The 20,078-nt window shown below is 48.6% G+C and overlaps 1 long non-coding RNA gene across 2 annotated transcripts in view; it reads right to left on the bottom strand.

Moving 5' to 3' along the window:
• Positions 1 to 16,253, bottom strand: part of LOC128626588 (uncharacterized) — a 31,448-nt gene extending 15,195 nt beyond the window's left edge. The window contains exons 1-2 of one of the 2 annotated variants that reach the window (XR_008390558.1): positions 16,168 to 16,253; positions 14,129 to 14,203 (exon numbers count right to left, since the gene is read on the bottom strand). This is a non-coding gene — a long non-coding RNA (uncharacterized LOC128626588). Of the gene's footprint in view, positions 1 to 14,128; positions 14,204 to 15,195; positions 15,278 to 16,167 lie in introns of those variants that run through there. The other variant, XR_008390557.1, reaches the window with a different exon arrangement.
• Between the last annotated feature and the right edge of the window lie 3,825 nt (positions 16,254 to 20,078).

Below are 20,078 nucleotides of genomic sequence, written 5' to 3'. Positions count from 1 at the left end.
AAGAGCAGGTTCCGGGGGGGGGGGGGGGGGGGGGGGGACCAGGTTTGTGCATCTCAGAATGTTCCGGTGACAAAGGATTCGGTGTCCTGGGGAATCCACTTGAGAGTCAGCCTTGTTAGGATCTGTGTGGGGTGAAATAACACTCTCCGGGCAGATGAGGTCTCTCTCCAAAGGGCACCCACCGTGAGGAAACTTCGGGGTCTGAAACAGAGCTGGGCTTTCTGTCCTGGGTTCACGTGGGCTTCCTCTGACAAAACAAGGTTTCGTTTGCTCTATAATGTCCTGTTTGGTCTAGAAAAGTAAAATGCCAGATCTTCGTCTCCGTGCAGCGGAGACAATTAGGTCAGGAAGCCCACGACGTGGAAACGAGGACCGTACGTACCGCTTCCATTCCGTGTAGGACATAATCCATTATGCTGTTATCTAAGGTGATTTTATTCCCACTACAACCCTTCTTTGTCACATGTTTCCCGCTGTCATCATTTCCCCCGTACATCTACGGAGGTCGGTTAGCCCCACCGTGCTGGCTAAGCGTCGGCTGCTATGTGCCGATTTCAGCACAGGGACCCAGGCTCAGAAACTATCGAACCATCACCAGAGGGATTCGTCCCGTGGTTTCGTTCGATGCTGGCCGCTACACTCAAGGACCTTCCGAAAGAAAGTCGAAGTGTAAGGGGAAGAAATGGAGGGCGGGGAGCTGGGCCTACCGCTAGTTATTATAGGAGAAAAGGTTGAAAAAAACTGTATTTACATTTCAAAGAGACTGGTAGAGAACATAAGCTCTTTTGAAATAATCGTAGTGTTTCAATTACAGCATGAAAGTATATGCTTTAAAACCAGTGCATCTTAATTTCTAGAATTCTCTCCCTCAGCCCCTTTGCGGAGTCCCACTTTGCAAAAGCAGGGCTCTTCGGTGGTTCGGGTGCCCCTTTCTGGGGTATTTTATGATAACACATTGAAAACATCCGAAGTGCTTTCCTATTTAGAAAAATAGTTGCCTTCTCTGTACAGACGCCAAGGGGGAGAGTAGGAAAAGCCGGATGGGGAGACAGGAGACAACAGCGAGTATAACTCGAGCTTCAGCATAAAAGAAGCAGGTCCTCCCCGTGGGGAAGAGAGGAGGGGAGTCGCCACTGCACCAGAGATGCTCGGGGACAGGTGAGAACGCCAACCACGGTTGCCATGGAGAAAACCTTGTGCAGAAATCCACACACTGAATGCAGGCCTCTGTGTAGGTACCTCTCCTACCCCAAGGTGGTACGGGAGTTAAAATATTCAGATATGGATGGAGAGATCGATGCACAGACAGACAGACAGACAGGCATAGATATAGACTCAAATAATGTTTCAAAAGCGAATGCTGGTTTCTACTATCCTGTTGGGAATAAATCATATGGTTCTTCTGATTTAAAAACCAATGTTTTTAATAAAGTTAATTGCCTGCAACCCTAAAGAAACCAAAGCTATAAAGAACAGTACCAGGTTCCCTGAAAAAATAACAAAAAAAAAAGGGGGGGGAGAAGAAGCAAAGGAAATGGAGAAACAGAGAGGGAAAGGAAAAGGGGGGAAGGTTAAAATGTCAAAACAACTCCTTTCCAAGTGTACCTGAGTAAATGAGTAAATGATGTTTAAGTGCCATTGGTTCAGGCCAGAGTAAGGTAAATAAAGCCCACATTCTTTTTCAGGCCAAATTCTGCAAAAAAAAAAAAAAAAAAAACAAAAAAACAAAAAACCCAGCGTCTTTCTGCCCTGCAGGAGTTCTGTTTCAGAGGCACCTTGGTTCCCAGTTTCCAAGGGTGGCAGGCTGAGAAACTCATCTCTCACAGAACTTTGTCCAATGTGCCAGATTTTAAAAAGTCAAGATTTCCATGCAGTTGCCAGTGGTGTATAGACCTGCAGGTTGTCAAAAAAAATATATTCTTGTTGACAAAGCCTACTAAAAATACCACCCACGAAAGCGTTGAACTCTCTAGAAAAGATTTGTTTGCCCTAAATCTCAAATGGATGTGTTCTACAGTGAATACAATAAACCAGGCAGGCTTTAATGTTTTTAAGGCAGGTTTTTTAAAAAAGCACCTATCCACTTCCATGTGAATTTGCTGTCCTGGAAGATGAAATATATGGGAGAGAAAAATTGCATTCTGGAAATATCTGTAGGGGTGGTTATAGAAAATACCACGGATGAAATAAAATGCTACCTTAAGTCTTCCTATTTTTACATAATCTAACTCTTCCAATTTTCCAGGTTCCTGTGAAAATCAAGTAATAAACAAAAAAATATGAATATTATCAGTAATAATGTTTTAGTGAACTGTGTAACTAATGTCCTCCAAAGTGAACACACCTGAGGAAAATTCACAAGAGATGTGGTTTCTGTTTGAACTGTATCACCAGCCCAAGATTTAGGCAGAGATCTTTGTTTCAACAGTGCATAATTAATCTCCTGCAAGACCAAAGAGACCATTAACAAAATAATAAAGCAAAACCGTAGAAAGGGACTGCTTCCCTGGAGGAAGAGACGTTTGAAGGACAAGTTCATCTTTCCGGGGAAGCGCCTACACATGAAAAGCTAGCCTGCTGCTCTCCCAATACAGCAGAGCTGGAAAGGGTGACGCCATCACCTGTTATACACAGAAGCAAGCAGCAAGATTAGAAACAGCCATGAACCTGCTAATGGTGTCAAAATTTACGGGGCTGAGAATGGAGGAGGGACCCAGGGTTTTCATTTTCCTCCAAACGTCAGACACGGGGAGATAGCAAAGAATGACCTCTGTGGCTCTGTGTCCAGGACCAGAAGACAATTTAGTCACCCTGAAGTTACTATTCTACCTTTCGAACCTTTAATTCGAATATGTTCCCTCAAAGAGTAAACACTTCTGAGAGCAGATAATCGTTTTCCACTGAAAGGAGTCACGTTGTACAGTCAGCACCGCTCCCGTGATGAAGTCCACCAGCTCAGCCCCAAGCACATCGGTCTCTGTGGAACCATCGTCACCCGTGGCTGACGTTCTGAGTCACAGTCAGATGGAGCAGCACAATTTTGACGTGGCTTCTCCCCTCTCCGACCTCAACTAACGAATAGGTATTAAGTCGGGACCTCTTTATTCTCTACCTGTGCGGCTTACCAAAATTTGCACGTGACTGGTTAAAATTCCCTTGATAGCTTTCGATCAACACTAGGAAATTGATACAGACATCTTCATTCCTCCCTTTAATACGTCACAGGAAGCTGAGCTCGAGAATGAAGACAGTCTACACAGCACATGGTCTACACGGACAGGACGTGACCACCCCACTGCCCACATCGACACCACGTGACCGCTCCAGGACTCACTCGCTGGGAAAGCAAAGCTGCAAATAACGCCATTGCCCATTTTGCAAACTTCCTAAGAGATGCATCCACTTGTCCCTAGAAAGCATCAAGTGACAGCTAACACTCCCAGACTCTTTAAACCCTTGCCTCCACGTGCTTGCCCAGCTATGACTGCCTACAGCTATAAGCTATTACATCTCGGCCCCCACACAGCTCCGCCCACAAAGACCAACCTTGAACCAGATGTAACATCCTAATACATGTCCCCGTTTTCTCTCCCCTCTGCGTCGGTACTGATGCTCTGCTCCGTCCAGGGAATGGCTCTCTTGCTGTGGGAAGGATCGATTCAGTTAAAAAAGCTCTAACCTCCCGGGCTGGTGCAGATCAGATGAGGTACAGGATGGCAGGCGCCCAGAAGGCCGGCACCTATCAACTGCTGCATGTGTTGTAGTAGGTCTTCCATCTTCATCCCAGTCATTCATCGAAGGATTAACTAGACTAAATGGGTGGAGTTTTACTGATGCAGGGAGAGTCCCCAGTTTGAGATAAATCTGCCCATCCACACTCTTTCTGCTTCTGTGTTCAACAAATCGTGAATTTAGGTGACGACACTGTCATTTAGTCTGTACTTCTTCAACCCATCTGCCAGCAAGTTGGAACATATTAGCTGGGGCGTTTTGCTGTTCTTAAGGGTAATCGCTCTGTTTTTAATAGGAGGTATGGCTTCTGTGGTGGGATTTGTCCTGAATTTGTTGTTTGCCTTCACCTTGGAAAAAGTCCCAGAAGACTGGTACGTACTGTTTGCCACAATTCAGACAGTGGGGGTGGCGGTGGGCAGGTTGGGGAGACACAGGAAGTCAGGGGCACAGGATCAGAGTCTCCATGGGGTGGGGAGTGGGGGTCTTTCTGGAGAAATGGAGTCACAAAGTCGAACTTCACAGACTTGACTCTGTCGCAAACATTGGGGCTGGCGTTTAGCACGTCCCTTTTCTCTTTTCCAAAATCTGCAGTTGGGAGAGAGACACCCCACGCACACCCCTCGGAGTTCTCGCGTTGCTAATGAGCTCGTCTGAGGGCCAAGAGGCGCAGGACCGCCTGCCCAACCCGCCGTCTTCGGAGGCCCCCGGCCGGCCTGCGGCTGGGCTTTCAGAGCGAGCTGGCTGCTCCCAGGCCCTCACGGCGCCCACGCCGCCTCTGACACGGACTTCCTCCAGGCTGCGTCTCCAACAGGGACACCGAGAGGAAACTGCAGGAAGAAATACGTCCCGTCCCGGGAAGGTCACCCAGCCTGCTGGAGGCAGGTGAAGTGACTCATGCAAACCTGCGGTCTCTGTCCTGGGTCCCCACACCACGCGGTGGCACTTCCACTGGGGGGTCACAGCAACGACGATGACCCCACTATTTCCATTTCATTATTCAGGCCACCGCTGCTGAAGCGCAACCTAAGCTGAACATCACTTCTGGCCTTAAGGAAAAGAAACTATTTTCTTTCTACAGCAAAGTTCTCTCTGGAGTAGCTGAATAAAATTGTGTCGTCTATTCATAATGCTTTTTAAAAAATGCCGTAACTATGAGCACTGCTCACTGAGCCCGCGAGAAAGGTCCAGTCCCCGAGGTGGAAATGTTATAAGACTATCACGGAGGCTAGAAACACTTCTTTGCACCCAATCCCATGGCCATTAAAATTAGGAAAATGAATCTTTTTGTTTGAAAATCATTCTAGCTTTAAATTCGAACCCCAATATGAGGTTATGGGATTCGGTTTTTATTTACCCAAGGAGGCATGAAAGTCTCTCGTCTGAACCATAAAGAACACTTTTTCTCTCTGAATTATTTTTCTTGAGGTTGCTTCATGAACAGAAGAAGTTCTCTCCCTTATCAACAGTCTCCAGCCACCACGGAGGGAAGGGCGAGGTAGAGGGAAAAGCAGGGAGAACGTGGAACGGGGGGGGGGGGGGGACGCCCAAGGTACAGCTCTAACAAAGAGGCTTTGACGACGGCAGTGACACAGAATTCAGATGACAATGCGAAACGAAGTCACCCGTTTCTGCCACTGCGGGCGGAGGATGGCGAGACTTCTCTTAACCACCCCACGGAGTGTAGCCGTCACTACTTATTGCAGCTTTGGAAACGAACGCAGCCCGTTCCCTGCCTCATTTTCTGCAATAAAACCCTAATACGAGAATGATTGAATCTGAGTACCAGATAGAAAAATACAGAATGGTGGGTGTGTGTAAGTAACAGCTCCTTCCTACCCGACATGCCTCAGGACAAGCACATTTGTCTTAAAATTTTAAATTGCTCCTAATTGTGCATTACAGAATGTTAGAAAAGATATAAATAAACTGGAAAATAAAATTCCCCCAGTTTTAAATGCTTTTACTGCAACAGGAATAAAAGATGGACTCAAGTCACTTTAGTATTAAATTCTAAGTCCATAAACAGGAGAAAATCATTGACATCAACTTTTTAACTTTTACAAAAGGAGATAAACTGCTTAAGCTTATTTACCTTTAGAATTAAATAAGTTTTGCCAACTGAGGAAATTATAGGCTAATTAAACCTGCACAGGTATGGAAAAGTGCATTTGAGTCGGGCATATTTGAAACATCACAGATTTTATGTTAATGGAATTAGATTAGTTAAAGTGCTGCTCTAATCCTACATGTGACTATACAAAGCAAACAAAGTGAATACAGAAGGAAGTATTGCCATCTATTCAGGTGGAGGGAATGGATGAACATTTCGAAGACTTGTGTAGAAGCATTCATAGCCTTCCCGAAGCCATGAATAGCCTTTCGAAATTGTGTCTATTTAACTGGAAATTCAGAAGACACTCGAGATGAGCTGAATAAACTAGGTGTCCCAAACCTCAGTTTTGTCATAATTTACAATCGTTTTTAACCTCTATCATTTATGTTTGTTCTTCACCACTGGTTATGGTCAGCAGATAACTGTTAGCGACCCACTCCATTGTCTCAGAAAGGCATGGTCTGGATTATTTTTAACACCGTTTGTCCTGAAACAGGCTGAGACCCCGGCTCAAAGCTGAGGCAGGAAGCGTGTCTCACTTCCACGGGAACAAGAGTGGTGTGTCCACGTGCCTCCCCCACTGAGATTCACCCCTGCGCACGCATCTCCCCGAGTGACTCCCACTTGGAGGCGGGACGTGGAACTTCCGAAAGACGGGGTCCCACATAGGCAGGTCCAGGGTGGTGGGGAGAGATTGCCTGTTCCTCACAGCACTCGGCACAGGGACAGTCTCACACGCACAGGTGAATGTTTTCTGCAGCACGTTTCCCCAAGGAAAATGGGGGCTCCATGAGACCAGGACTATCCGCTCTCTCTGTGTGTGGACCTGGTACGCAGCACTGAACCTGGTGCATGGCACAGTCGAGACAAGAGTATTGGGAGGGAGGGAGGGAGCTGGGGGGAGAGAGGACCTCACGCACCCCCTGGTCATCTCCTCAGAGACCCCCAGGGGACATCCTTCGGCTCCCAGAGCTGCTCAACATTGGGTTCCTCTTTCTCTGGGTCTCAGCCTCCCCAGCTTGGCAGAATCTGCATTAGAAAAGTCAACTGTGTCCCTGACACTGTAACAGGTTCTCCTGCTCCTTCTTCCCACCCGCTTCAAGGGACAGCCCTCACACCCGGGTCTCCCAGCCCACACGGCGGAGAAGAAGGAAGGGCCCGTCCTCTGCGGACTAGAAGCACACTTATTCCCCGGTCGGGATGGATCTGAAGCCTGCTGGACACAGACGGAGCGGGTGGGGCAGGCTGCCAGGTCTCGCCGCCAGGTGCTTCTACCAGAGGTGCTCTTTGACGAATGGCACCCCGGGGTGCAGGCAGGCAGAGGGCCAGGGCAGCGGGGGCTGCGGCCTGCCCTTCTCACGGCCCATGGATCTTCGGAACCTGAGCCGGGGACCAGGGTGCAAACTGCAGCCGTCTTTCTGTTTCATGGTTTCTCTTTCTGTCCATCAGCTCTGACACTTTTCCAATTGACCTTTGTACCTACCCGTTGGGCCAAGGCCAGCAGTGGGAAAAGGAGAATTCGCTGAGAAAGCGACCCTATCCCCGTGAAAGAACTCGGCTTGGTTGCCCTGAGGTTGCAGTTGACTTGGTGAGGGCACGGGAAGCCAGCGCCCTGGACACCTGCAGGCAGGCCCAGCGCCTTCCAGAGGGAACTGCTCCTGCTATTTCTGTCCTTCTGCGTTCTGGTCTTTGAAGCGAAAGTCTGTGTCCTCTCCGTGCCCGTGGGAGACTGTCTTCTACCACCAGCGGTGGGCTGGGAGAGCTGGGTGGTGAGACACGAGACAAGGAGAGGAAGACCGCAACTACGGGAGCTCGTGACGAGGCCGGGCTGCGTGTCACCGTGTGGCCCGCCATCGTGGACCTTCACCAAGGGTGGGGACCTCCAAAGAAGCACTTTGTCAGGGGCACGTGTCTACAAAGCAGCCCACTTATCACTCAAGTATGTCTGTTGGGTTGGAACATTGGAATCTAATTATTAAACTGTGAGTTTGGGAAGTTTAGCTTCAATTCAAAGGCTTTCCTGTCTCACCCAGACACTTCTGGGCAGGGGGCTACCTCCAAGACTGGCCGCCCCTTTCTCTCAGGCAACCCCCAGGAAAGGCTCTTACCAAACCCTTTTTAGCTGTGACTTCCAGAATTCGCTGACTTTTTCTTTTCTGTCTTACCTTGTGAAAGGGTACGCTCTCCCCGGATGAGACCCACTTCCTCCGGCAGCGAAGGGGCTGCTGCCGGGCCAGAAGGCCTCGGACCAACAGCTGAAAATAAGAATTCCCGGCCCGGAGTGCCTGGGGCCCCGAGATGAAAGGGAACACAGTGTTGCTCATTAAGATAGATTCATTGGCCTAATAAATGGGAGGAGAGAACAGAATGAGAAAGAAAACGGCCCCTGTTTAATGTGTCTACACAGGCCCCGCAGGGACATGGACTATATAAAAATTCTTAAGGGAATTAAAACACACGAGTCCGGACGACGTGGTGTTTCCTGCCTCCTTGCACGGACTGCAGCGCCCAGAACCCCGTAGGAGCGCTCGCCGACAGAGCGTCTCCTTGAGGAAGTCAGTGGTGCACTGCAGTGTGTCACTGTGCATCCGATGCCTCGTAACGCGGCAGTAAAAGAGCCTCGTCAGAGATGCTACACCCTGATGCTACATACACCCTTCGTTCTCCAGAGTCAGTCTTGCCTGTTTTTCAGTGTGAAAAACAAAAGTCTCAGGAAAAAGTTCTCTAGCAGGGCGAGGGACAGTGAGTACTGGGACTGAGAGCCAAGTACACTTCGAAGTAGTTTCAATCGCCTGTGTTAATAGTATCTTGAAAGCTTAAGGTACCAGGAGAAGAAATGAGATGGGTGAGATGCGTGTCCTCAGTTCGCTTATCCACAATGGTGATGAAAAGCCAACGATGTCCTTTGCAGATGGACAAACCGTGAAATCCTTCCATTAACAAATGACTGGTCGTATGTGTTGAACATCCGCAGTGTGCAAACTCTTAGTTCAGGTTTCAAATTGCACAAAGCAGAAGGACAAGACGTGCCTGCCTTGACCAGGTGTCTAAACTAGTGAGAGGTTTAGAACTTGAGCCTGTTGAAGAGTAGCTAACTGTGTAGCAAATAGAGTCACCGAAGGCATATTAGCAGCGATCCAAGGGCATGTTGGGCAGTACTCCTTCCATATGGCTGCCCAGGAAAAGTCCTGTGTGGCAGAAGGAACAGGACTTGGCTTTTGAACCAGAGCAAGCATCCACTAGGGGGCGCTCTACCTCCTCCCGTGTGCAAGACACCCTACAGCTTAGCAGGTTAAAATAATAATGACCACTGAAGGAGCTCGGGCGTGGTGGGGTGACTGGCACATTTACAAAGCTCTTCTGCTCCCTGTCACGTCCACCAGAGTCCCTGGGTTGTGTTCAGTGGACCGATGGGCTGGGCTGGAAAATCCAAGATGGCCTTCGTCCTGCAGCCCAGGCTCCCTCGGGGTGGCCTCCGGCTCTCCCCAGGGACGGCTTCTGAGAACGAGGCGCTGAGAGCAGCCAGTGGGCTTTAAGGAGAGTCCTGGACCTGCCACAGCCTTGCTGCTGCCACGTCCAGCAGTCACAGTGACAAGGTCATCTCAGATCTCAAGGGGGGGAAATAGATTCTACTCCTTCAAAGCTGGAGTAGACAAGAGGAGGGAAATAAAGAGTGGATATTTGGTTTTTTGGCTATTAAAGAGAAAGAGAAGAGGAAAATATATATATTGACCGGTTATACACTTGATCTCTAAAATGAACACCACTTTTAAATTGTATTTTCAAGAGGTTTTTTGTGTGCCTAGCAGGACGCTAACCATGGTATACAAGGGGGATCTATTACTTGTCACTAGAATTTTGTTGGTTTTATAGCTCTGTGGTGTTTTTCATATTGGTTCTTAGTCCCCAACGGGATACAGCCTAAAAAAAGGAACAATTAAGCCTTCCCGAGTCAAGTGGAGTCAAGGCTATGACAAAAACCGCGTCTCACACTGAAGATGATCAGCGAGTAGAAATGACAGTGGCGTTCAGAGTGCTGCCCAGCCCGGAAGCAGGTTTTAGTTGAAGGTCAGCACTTTCCTTTGAGGTTCGCCGCCTTCCTGCCGAGTTACCTTAGCTCAGGTAGCATCTAACCCCAGTGCCACCATCTGCGCAGTGTCAGGAAGATGCGTCTGTGGTGGCAACTCGGGATTATCAACTGAATGGGCAGAATGGTGTCCCAGGTTACCTGTCCTGGGATCAGCAAGTCTCTGTAAATGGCCATCATTCACATGCATGCTACTGGGGCCTTAAGGAAACCAATAACGCTGTTCCCATTTTCCCAGTTTCCTAAGTTCGAGGGAAGACAGAAAGTGCAGTCCATTTTGCCATGCACTTTAACACAGCTAATGGAAACATCAGCTTGTTTGGGGATGGAAACTAAGTCAGAAGACGTGACTTAGCTCTGCGGTGATCTCAGGCTTGCCTCTCCCAGGTGCGGGGCGGGCCCCCTGCAGGGGTCTGCCTGGAAGACCAGACCAGACCAGACCGACCAGCAGCCGCTGCTGCAAAAGGCTGGCTTTGGAAAGAGAGAGGCAGTCAGGGCTGAGTAACGGAGCTGGCTGCCCTTCCCAAATTTGCAGATCAATTCACTCTTCTCCAAGGAGGAGGGAGCGAGCGGGCAGAGCGAAAAGCCAGGGGTGCTCAGAAAACCTCCTTCTTACAGAAGTCCGGTGAGTGGAGACCACCTGTCCTCACAATGACCGTTCCTTTTAGTAACTACGCAATGTCAGCGGATTCGAAACATGCACGCGTCTCGGCCAGCCAGAGTCAGGAGCTGCTTACTGGGCCCTTCCGCTGCCTAGTTCACTCTCCTTCATCGCTTTTGTGAGCGCAGAAAAATCTCCAGGAGTTTTAAAATTCAGGGAGAGAACCGAACACACACACACACACACACACACAATGTGAAAATTAAAAACGGAAAAATGTGAACGACGGACCTCACAGGGGTCGGCCCTCTGTCTGCACAGAACCCAGGGGCCGCCTCCACAATGTCAGCTGGATCCCCCCACCCAGGGTTGGCAATGTGGAGAGGAAGCTGGTTGGAACGACAACAATAACAACAACAACAAATAATAATAATAATAATAGTTTTTCTCTCACGTCCTGGGATAGCAAACGTGGCTTCAAAACCCAACAAAATATCGCCAAGTTTTTCCCCTTCAGGGAGATGGCAACACATGTTCTCCAAGAGCCGATGGTGGGCGTTTATCCACCCACCCAGCGGGGTCTTGGAGACCCGGAGCACCCAGCCCCCGCTGCCCAGTGGAGTTGGTGGCCTTGAGAAACCCCGACTTCACCCCAACTGGCGCCCTTCGCCCCTGCCCCAGCCCTGGCCCCGGCACCCGAGCGACCCAGTGGGTGCCCGGCAGCAGCAGGCTGCACCGGCCCTGTGTCTCTCGGCCTGGCAGGCTGGCCGGCAGGGGGGCCGGGAGGAGCCCGTGTCAGGAAACCGGCAGCTGCTCGTACATCACGGTCATTAGCGGAGGGTCTTTCCGGACCTTTGCCCGGCGCACCTTGCTGCGGCAGCAGGAGACGGGCCATAAAACCCTCGGCCCTGTCAGCCGTTGTCACTTAGGCGAGAATTTATCAGGGCTCCCGTGCCCTCCGACTGCAGGATTATGAATAATGAATGAAGCTTTATGCGACGCCGAAGCACTAATAAGACGCGATGGCTGGGGGCAGCGCGTGCCCCTCAGACAGGGCCGCTCCTGGGGCCGGCGCCGCCGCCGCTGGGGGCCGCCGGGGCGCATCTGGGCCGGGAAGGCTGCGGGGGGCCAGGATGAGCTGTCCTGTCCCAGAGGCCGCCCGTGGGTGGGAGTGAAGGGCCAGGGACAGAACCGTGGGTCCAAGCCTGTGCAACTGGAGGAAGCAGGCATCAGGGGCCTTCGTAAAAAATCACAGTGTTTGGGGGCCACCATCTCTTACGGTTCCCCCGGAGCAAGAGTCCAGTGGGGGGTCGTCAGCCTGGTGGGGCCGTTCTGGGAGAGAAGTGCTTGGCAGGACAAACGGGTTTGCGGTTTGCGGCTGGGAGAGGCGGGCTTGGCCACTTCTCCAAGTGAGCCTGGGGCAGTGTGGGTCTCCCCGAGAGGAGTGAGGGGCTCTGTGGGAGGCTGAGTGGGGGAGGAGGGCAGGGGCCTGGCTGCCGGGACGTCAAGTTCAGACCCATCTGCAGGGAAGTCACTCCCACAGCTGTAGGGTCCCACCTGCCCTTCCGGGGAAGCCCACGTGGCAACCAGGATGCTCTGTGTGCCTCCTTTCGGGGTCCCCAAGTTGTATCGAAAACCGAGGCCACCTGAGTGTCTCTCTCCGGAAAACACGGTGGAACGGAATGATGTAGACAATATTCTCTGCCCCTCCGATTTTCCACATAGGCTGGGCTAGTCGTGGAACATATTTTGCCGTTGTAAACATCACAGACACGCTATGTGCATCAGCAGGGACCCAGGGCACCGTCACAAAAATCTAACGGCTGACCTAAATGCACAGAGAACAGCGTAGGAGGGAACATTTCACTTTTTAGTAATGATCGGTCCTGAAAATGTCTGTGGGCCCAGGGGCAGGCATGGCAGAGGGGACTTTCGTGGTTTTTATTTCACAGTCTTGTGTTTGATTTCTTCCAGGGACCGTGTGTTAGTTTTATAATAAAGGCCAATAAAAGATGCCCTTGGTTTCCCACCCACAGTGGTGGCATCTTAGGCATTGAGGTGGTGAGAGAGGGGCTTTGGGTTGCGGTGCCCCCTAGGAAACTTGGTCCAGAGAATGAGATGACAGGTTGGTGGAAGAGCATCCCTGGCAGAGGGAACAGAGTATGCAAAGGAACAGAAATGGAAAAGGGACTGGTACCCCCCACATCTTCCCCAGGCTGTTCACTCCTTGCCACTAAATGATTTCCGAGCACGCTGTCCCTTCTGTCCCAAGGTGACTAGCTACCGGTGTGACTTCCGGTTTGAGCCTGAACAAAGGGACCACGAGGGAGGCAGTGTGGCTGTGTGAGCAGTGATGTGTTTGCAACCTGACAGAGTCCCCCTCACACAGCAGGTACAGTTGAAATATCGTGGGAGGAAAGAGCAAACAGACAGACGGAAGGACGGACGGACAGGGAGCGCCAAAGCTGTCGTCAGAAGAGATGAGTTCTGTTGAAAGAGCTCGTTAACCCAAATTGCTGCATATTTGGCATGAGCTACAATCTTGGAACAGCTGGGTGAAAAGTTATGCTTAAGGATATTTAAAAATCACCCTGAAATAAGCCAATTGCACCAGTAATAAGAAAACCCAAGCCCTGGCTGGTATAGCTCAGTGGGTTGAGCATGAGCCTGCGAACTAAAAGATCGGGGTTCGATTCCCCATCAGGGCACATGCCTGGGTTGCAGGCCAGTTCCCAGCAGGGGATGCACCAGAAGCAACCATACATTGATATATCTCTCCTTCCCTTCTAAAGATAAATAAATAAAAATTTAAAAAAGAGGCCTTCTTTAAAAGAAAAGCCTGCTTGTATAACCACAGAAAAATTTAAAGATTAAATTGATCATAATTCAGACACATGTTGATGGGAAAGTATAAATGCATTTCAATGTAAACATATTAAATAAAATATGTTAAGACCATGATGAAATCAGTTTAGCCCTTTAGTGGAATTTACAACTAAAACTAAAGAATTAATCTCATAACAACGAAAGGTTGAAAATATTTGGGGATCTTTCTATGCATTAGAGAAAGAGAACTATTTCCAAACAGAGTAAATCATAGCCTTCCATTTATGAAAGAATTAATTTTAACATTTATGAAGTGACACAAGTCCTTACTTGATGCTTGTTATTTAAGTTGAAATTTGTCTTTATTTTTCAATTCTTGAAGTTTAGTTAATGAAAGATGGTTTCTCCAAGGTGCTCAAATATGTTGATTTTAAATAAAGCATGGCTTCTATGATAAATATGTAATTAACCTTTCCAGCCTTACCAAACATGCATACTGTATTATTTACTGGAACAGTGGGAGTGACTTAAAACTCTCCACGTTATTACCTAATTAGGAGGTTTCCTCAAATGAGGTTCAGGTGCTCAGACCAAAAAATGTCTGGTTTTTCCTGCCAATATAGAATCAAACTGTAGACATTCCAATAAAGTTGTGGCTGAAACCTCATATTAAATATACTGAAAACACACACGAGATGCCAGTTAGGTTTGAGGCGAATGAGAATTTGGTAAACATTACATCAACTGACTTTACTAGCAAAAGACTTACCTAATATTGCATAAATCACAAGGTGAGAAAGTGAAAATCGACCTCTTCTCAAAAGCACAGAAATATCAGGTCAACCTAAAACATTTAACTTTGTTATAGATTTGAGTCTTACTTTCAGAATTATATTCTAATCACATTAATATAGTCAGTCACTTTCTTTACCTCCTTGTAAAGTTATGGAATTTCTTCTAGGCATGAAGGATTGGATTATCCATTTATTTTTGTAGTAGTAAATCTTACAAACCAAGCCAAAGATTTCTTTGTGGATAAATAGTTACTTATCTTAAAATAGGGGGGGGTCCCTTCAAAAAACACATTTGCCTCTTGACTTAGAGTTATAGAGGGAATACCAGTCGGGCAGATTTTTCAAGAACAAGAAAAAATGTCTTCCTCGAGTCTCCCTAAAGTGGACACTAAGGGACATTTGCCACAATGTCCTGTGTTTTCAACCTTCTCAATAAAAGTCAATGTTATTGGTGCCCAAGTTCCATTCAGTGAAAGGGCGCTTCCCAAGGTCAAGTTCTGGGGATCAGAGTTGTAGCTTAGTGATGAACTGCACGGATTCCAGGGTGAATTTTCCACGCCCATCAATGAGTAGAGTACACATCACTTAGGCCAGCCTCCCAACCTCCCAGACTTCTTAAGAATGGAAAAGACACAGCTCCGGGGTTTGTCCCCTTCGCCAAACCCTGGAAGGTGGGCACCCCTTCGCCAGCGAAGAGGAAATCCGTGAACTGTACTGTTTACCACGTCACCGCACGAGGCGTGTAGAAGCAGATTTTACCACAGGTGATAATGTGGCCCAAGGAAGTCGCTCACCGAGCTTCGGATCCACAGGGAAGCACCTTCTACTCTTCCCCTTTGTCGAAAGACCTCACAGCTTAGTTCCTTCTGAACAGTACTCTTTGTAAAATCTTTTACCAACTCAAATACTTACTGCCCTGGAATGGGTACGGGCCCAGGTTCTGAAGCCATGTTCCACCCAGTTCCGTAGAAGGGGTTGCACACTCATTTTGGAAAAGCCCTACCAATGGCAACTTGCCTCTTCATCAAAATGTCTAGCTTACCCTTTCTGGTGGCAGGAGCTGAGCTGTAACGAGCAAGTCAAGTGCAAAGGGACCTGTGGCTCAATAAAACTGAGGTGTCCTCAGACACAAATGCTGCTCTGCAGAGAACACACGTGTTGGAAAAGGCATACGGTGAGTATACCCTTCTCTGAGCTGATTACAAGGTACACATAAAAACGCCACCCCACCCCCCGACATTTTAGATACCAAGGTTCAGCCTAGGTCAAAGTCTCACGACTAAGTTGTAAATCCCAGAAAATCGTTATTCCTGAAGCATCAGCAGGAGCCCGAGAGGGAACTGCTGGGCTGCTGAGTGAGAACATAGGAGGCGGCCCAGGGGCAGAAAGAGGAAGCGATGCCCTGGGCCTAACGTAGCTATTATCTAATTATGACCAATGCATTCTGGGTCGGTGGAGTCTGTGCTACAGAACACATCACTGCGGCCATCGTTTGGAGGCTAAGCAATCCCTAGTGAGCATTGGAATGTTCCCATTATCTGCTTTGGCACAATAAACCACCGCAAAACCCAGTGGTCCAGACCACAGTCGTCTATCTCACCATCATCCTGCCGTCTAGACTGGGCTCAGGTGGGTGCTGCTGCTTCTGATCTAACCTGAGGTCATGTGTGGTCAGGGTCCTTCACTGACTATGGCTGGAAATCCACGGTGGCTTCCTGCACATGTCTGTCACCTCAGTTAGGAGGGTGGGACTATGCTGGCTACCTCCCTCTGTGCACATGATCGCTTTCTTGGGTCCAGGACAACCCCTGGGGGTGCCAGGTCCCCCGAACACCCAGACACAGAACGGGCACAGCCCCACTCCATCCACACACTGCAATGGATGCAAGTCACGCTGCCAGCCCAGCCTCCAGGGCGGGGACAGGCTTTGCTTCTGGGAGGGAAGGGCTGGGGAATAGGTACAATCACCTTCCACTTCCCGGTGAGTTTTAAAGAAAACAGCGCACGACGTTACCTCTGGAAAACACCAGCCTCGGTGCTGCGGAATACCCTCCCTGCAATACCACCCTGCAGGGTCTCAGAAGTCGAGCTTAGCAACATCTGCAAGGAAAAAAGAGAGAGACGTCATACAAAGAGACGGTGACAGTATATGTAACATCTAAAAAAAGAGTGAAACACATGTAGGAAAATGAAGGAGACACGCCCAACTCTGCCTGTCACACACGTTGTCACCCTGAATATTCCATTCCCCGTCACCACCGTGACAACGTCCCACGGAGTCCTTAATCTGTCATTAGTCCATCCTCCCACCCATCTGTTCAGTCAGTCACCCGACACACACTGGTGTGTGTCTTCTGTGTGGCAGATACTGTGCTGGCCCCCAGGGATGCAACAACGCACAACCGGCGCACGGCCATCTCCTTCAAGACACCAGCAATTCTGTGACGACAGCAAAACTGAAGGGGTGACAGGAACACAGAGAGTGAGGGCTGACCCCAGCCTCGGCAGGGCCGCGCTGCGAGATGAGATTCCCAGAGAGAACGTGAGCTGGGCTTGAGCGACATGAGTAGGACTTAACTGGGTGCACGGAACAGGTGCCAAGTCAGGGAGGCAGGAAAAAAGGTGGAGCTCAGGAAACAGAGTCGCTCCGTCTGAATGGTGAAGATGGTGCGTGCAGGAAGCAGGCTGACAGTAAGGCCAGAGATACAGGTAGGACCTCATGTCACCCTGAGAGACTGTATTTTAACCAGGGTTTGCATAGATAAGGGCACTGAGGACCAGAAGGGGCACCCCAAGCCGCCCCAGTCCTGAAGGTCATGGTGGCTCTCTTCTCTGTCCTGAGCACCATCTTCCTAGTATTGTAACCACCCCAGAGAGTAGTACCACAGGGAGACAGTCTATTAAATGCTTCTTAGGGCTAACCAGTAACCCTTAGTTACTGCTCTTCAAAATCTCTTCCTCCGCCCGAGTATGAGATGGTGGGGACGCAATGGATCTTCATGCAGGGTGACTGAGCGCAGGGAGGGAGGGGATGGGGCTATTAACATCACACCTAGAACCGGCATTGGCACCATGGAGGAAGAAAAGGGGAAGAAGCAGCTAAAACAGAGAGAAGGAAATGCAACATTCCTTCGCATCTAAGACCTAGAAACCGATCCCTTTGTCCTGGGTGGGCATGGGAAACACAGAAAGAGTTGCCTAACAGCCCAGCAGAACAAACAATGCATGTGATGAGAGTTAGCCCAGTGGTAAGTACGGAGGGCAATTCATAAAGACTACATTAAATTAATTCATATAAGCCACACCCATTGCGTATGGAGTACGTCCCGGGCACATGGGTAGATGCAAGCGATAGAGTGACGGATGAAGTAGAGGACCACCCTGCGTTCTCGGTTCTTACCATTCTTCTCCCAACTGTTTGATGGAAAGCTTGTAATCCGTCGCCAAGACCTGATGTTCTTAAGGATCAAGTGAGAGAGGGAAAATGGGACTTTTCCTCTCTAGGAACTTAGAAATTCACAACAGCTCCTCCTAACCTCAGCTCAGCTGAGATGCTGTGAGGACTCCCATATGGCCGTGAGGTGGGTTTTTCCCTTGTTCATGGGAACAAGTTCATGGGGAAGAGGCGGAGACAAGAGAACCAGTGTTGAAGACCAGTGTGGGACCAGGCTGGGAGAGAGGGCTTCTCTTCTGCCCTCTTCTAAAAAAGAAAAAGAAAAACCTCTGATCGTTACTGTGGACTTAAACCTGAAGTAGACCATAGCAAGATGGCCCGTGAGGGCTGGACCACTCTCTAACAAACACTCTTCGGTGGACATTAAATACCATGAAGGTACTCAATTCAAGAAGTCCACAGTTTTTCCTACTTCGAGGGGCATTTGTAACTGAGTTTCAGTTTACCCCCTGTTTGGACCTCAGTCCCTAAGTTGGGTACAGCCCACTGGGGAGACCTAGTGCCCAGGGGTTTGAGGTGGGCTTTGGGGTGATGTTCTAGAGAGCGTCTTCCACTCCTAACTGTTCAAACGTCAGGACCTCCGGCACTGCAGGCTCTATTGTGATGCTTTTTAGGCACAGACCTTGTGTGTATGCTGTTCAGTTACTTGAGAAGCTGAGATTCAGCATCGGTAGATGGGATATCCCCCAAAAAGACCCCCGCCTGCTCCTTGGCATCCAAATCAACCTTTGGGGCATGGAGGTGCCCCTAAGAATTCTAATTCTCCCCTCACGGTGTCTCATCTTCTGCAGTTTACCCCCCTCTGCCTGGACACAGTGACAGATGTGACCAGACATTAAATATTAATCAGCTATTTATTCGGGCCAGTTGGGGCACACAATGTGAGTTTAATTACTCTGTGAAGATCAATTAAAATAAGGCTCTCAAAAGACATTTTCTAAAATGTGCATTTCTGCTCCTACACTCTTTAATCTGGCTAATTTAGCACAAGATTCCATGTGTGAAGCCAAACTGTAATTTGGGACTCAGATGGGCTTTTCAGTTTAAGTCCCCTCCTCGCCTCCTTTTTATTTATTATTATGATGGCCAAATGCAACATGCTGTTTTAAGATTCTGTGGATTATAAACATTTATGTCCAATCCTCTTTTAAAAATAATTTTCTTTCCCAAACTTTAAGAGGCTAGACCTATTAAGAAGTTTAAAATTTCCTAAATCTTAATTTAGGTGGAAGAGCAAAGCGGGTACTACCCTCCCACCTTTTACACGCACACGTCCAAGGTCCTGTTTTTACAGAAGAACCTTTTTCCAAATTTATTTCCAGCTAGTTTTGTTTTCCTTGAGGGACCTTTGAAACACTCTATTGCTACTTTTCATGTTTTTTATTTGCCCTGTGGAACACTAAAAGCTCAAAGGTTCATAAATATGCATTCTGTAAATGCATTACGCTGACAAAGTGTTGCACAGATAGCTGTTTTTGCCTTGGGGAGTGGAATGAGTGAGTTTGCAGCTTGAACAACCCAGGGAGGGGAGGAGGAGAGCGAAAAGGAGAGCAGAGGAAGCGAGTAGAGGAAGAAGAGAGTAAATTGGAAATAAGCAAGAAGGAGAAGAAAAAAGGGAAAATCAAAGGGCTACAAACACAGAGAGAGGAAGAGGGAATCCACAGTGTAGGAAAAATGCAAACAAAAGTTAAAGAAAAAAGTGCAATTTTGTTTTATAAGTGTTTTATATGTCAAGAAAGAGATCTAGTTTTCTACCAAAGATCTGAGGTTGTTGGTTTTTTTCCCCCTCTCTTAAAATGATTTAGACAGAGCAAACTGCAGTGTCTATATTCCAATTCGTGCCAGGCTTTTTTAAAACAACACATGAACACGAGATTGTTTGTCCTTATTAATCCTAATTCCCTCCGGAATTTATCTAGTTCTGCATCATTCAACTGCAATGAGATCAACCACGGGACCGGTGATCGTCAACACGCATGGAATGGGAAGATGAACACGTTCTGGTGACAGCAGGGAAACCACCCAAACACACAGAGATGTCGGTGACCTGTGTCAACCAGCAGAAGCGCGGACATCGGCGACTCCGAGCAAGCCTGCCAGGAGTAGAAATGACTCCGTGTGAGCTTCCTTCCTCGTGAGAAAACAACCGGGCATTCTTTACCATCGGAAAATAAAAATTTGTTTTATACCCAAAAAACTATGAAAGTCAGAAAGAAAAGTAAACAAAATAACATCTGTGACTTAAAACACAGTATCTCGGCACGAGTGAACTCACTGAGGAAGACACGGACTAATCTTGGAGGGGCTGAGTAGCTCCAGGCCATCGGTAATTATGACCAATTATTTTCTGCCACAGACGTTTTTATTACTGCTCCGTGAAAATGCTGCACAGCGCCAGGGACCCTGGGCTTGGATCGAAGAAAATGAGTAGTTTATGTAAAATATTTTCACCCTCGGAGCTCGCTGTCGAC

The sequence above is a fragment of the Artibeus jamaicensis genome, unplaced genomic scaffold, assembly GCF_021234435.1.
Source record: "Artibeus jamaicensis isolate MK-2021 breed Jamaican fruit bat unplaced genomic scaffold, CSHL_Jam_final scaffold_754, whole genome shotgun sequence".
NCBI lineage: Eukaryota > Metazoa > Chordata > Mammalia > Chiroptera > Phyllostomidae > Artibeus > Artibeus jamaicensis.
This window is presented reverse-complemented; position numbering and strand designations above follow the sequence as displayed.